The following is a 2,373-nucleotide window of genomic DNA, read 5'->3' on the forward strand; positions in this document are numbered from 1 at the left end:
CAAGAGCTGGTAGTTCAAATGAGGTGTTGGAAAGGTAAAAAAGAAACAGCTCCGTCAGTCACATCTCTTGTGCCCAGTCTTCACGCTGCTTACACTGCACCAACTGCTAGCAAGCAGGCGGCCGTTGCGCAACGCGAAAGTGTGCCTGCCACTGCCACTCCAGTGCCACCACCCAACCATATATACCTGACCTGAGCATCTTCCTACTACTCCAAGTCCAAGACATGCAATCGGTTCACACCCCTCCCCGCACCATGGCCAGGGTCATCCTCTTCTTGCTCGTCCTCGCTCTGGCCGCCAGCTACGGCAGGCACGGAGCAGCATCCGCCGCCGGCTGGGACGACGACGACCTTCCGCAGCGACAGAACACCATGAAGGAGGCCCTCCGCGTGATGTCCAGCTACAATCACGAACGCGACGCAGCCGAGCCGGTCCAGCGGGCGATGGCGTTCATGAACGCCGAGCTCGAGCACCTGCGGCCCATCGCCAAGGCCGTCCACAACATGCCGGAGAACACCCCCGCCGAGATCCGCGCCAAGGAGGAGGCGCGCGCCGCCTCCCACGAGCTGCTCACTCGTCACCTCAGCAAACTCCTCCCTGGCGGCTCCGTCGAGATCACCGACGATCTGTAACTTGCGTAGATTGTTGTCTCTAGGCCACTCCATCTATAGTTCCCTAATTAAGCTCCTTGTCAGTGCACCACACTTGTTTGTTCGTGGTCGTCGGAGCATGTGAGCGCCTAGGTTTCTTCTTGTCTTCTGTTTGTGCTCTGCTATCTTTAGTGTATTCTTCCCTCTGGGCTACCCTTTAGTTTGTAACTTGCATCCATCCATGCGTGCTGGTTTCGTCTTACACTTGCATCGTCCGACCATGTCACCGCCTAACGCAAGCTATTCCCTGCATTCGCTTGTTGTTGTCATCTGTTTCGTTATCTCTAATTAAACGTATTCCTCCATATTCGTGCCACTCCCTTCAATTTGCTCTATGATAAGTCAGCACTTTTCAGTTATGTGCCTTTTATATGTACTGTGATTTTTTTGATGTAATAAACCAAGGTTCTTTCTTTGTGGCACGACTGTAATGCTTAAACTAATTAATCAACATACCACACACTTTCTGTGAGAGAAAAAAATATAGGTGAGCCAAGTTCAATAAATTAACACCCAAGTATGTCCATGGACATTGGTTACAATTTCCAAATTTAAGTCGCCATTTTGTTGGTATCGTTCAAACATTTTGTGACCTCCAAGAGGTTATGGGAAAGGGTTGTTTCGATTTTATTCACTAACTAAATGAAAATTACTAAATACGAGCTGAAGTTACCGCCCCTCTTGCTAGACTAAATTTTGCATTGGTGAAGTGCGGTATGAGTGTATGACCTAGCCGCCTCCTCAAAAACCAGCCACAACCCACTGCCTCCACTTTAACTTGGATCCCCTCTCCTCTGTATGAATTGCCAGGGTTGAGAGGGATCAAGAATCCGATCTATTTTTAGGATTTCTTTTGTAATCGTTGGGGACAGTTGATGTATACTTAACATACGTTGTTTACTACTTTACATATATATGGTATTGATTGTCAATTTTCCTTTTTGGAGAACTTCACAAGACACTTATGACTTTGGGGCAATAAGCGAGACCATGCTCATATGAGGGATGTGACTAGCAGCTGGCACTTCATCATCTAAGTTTTTTTTGAGGGTTACTTCATCATCTAAGTGATGACCCACCAGCACAGAGCCAATCCTATCCTTCATGAGAAATCATTTGGGTCCTATGTACCCTATGTACAATCATGGCCCATATAGTTGGCCACATTTGTTCTACTGCCTATAAAACAAACCATAACCCCATTTCTTCATATAGAACACAAGAACCCTCGTTCCAGTCACCACTTCCCACTCTCCACTCCTCATGTAGCACTCTCCATGTCCCCCTCAATCCGGCCCAACTGGTTTCTCCGCATGTCGGGGCCCCGTTTGTTGGCCTGCGTACTGACTTGGAGCATGTTGGTCCCAAGAACAGCGTGTGTGTTCTCCGAGGTTGTTAACCTCTACCCACTTGTACCTCATAGGGTAAAGAATTCCCATTTCTATGCTTGTATCTACTGCCTCGTTGATGGGGAAGTGAGGCTTTGCAGGCATTGCGCAAGTAGCGCGATCACCAATTGTGGTTACTCTCCATAGCCAGAAGCATGCCGCTAAGCTCAACAATGTACCTAGCGTGCTTGTCAGGATTCTCCCAGTAGTTGTGTTGAGAACGCTCAACCAGTGGATGTTCAAGAGCACTGATGTGTGTGCCATGTTCGTCCACCGCTCCACGCCGTCTGATACTTCTTCGACGTATCGATAATTTCTTATGTTCCATGCCACAT

Source organism: Lolium perenne, chromosome 1 (assembly GCF_019359855.2).
Source record: "Lolium perenne isolate Kyuss_39 chromosome 1, Kyuss_2.0, whole genome shotgun sequence".
Lineage (NCBI taxonomy): Eukaryota > Viridiplantae > Streptophyta > Magnoliopsida > Poales > Poaceae > Lolium > Lolium perenne.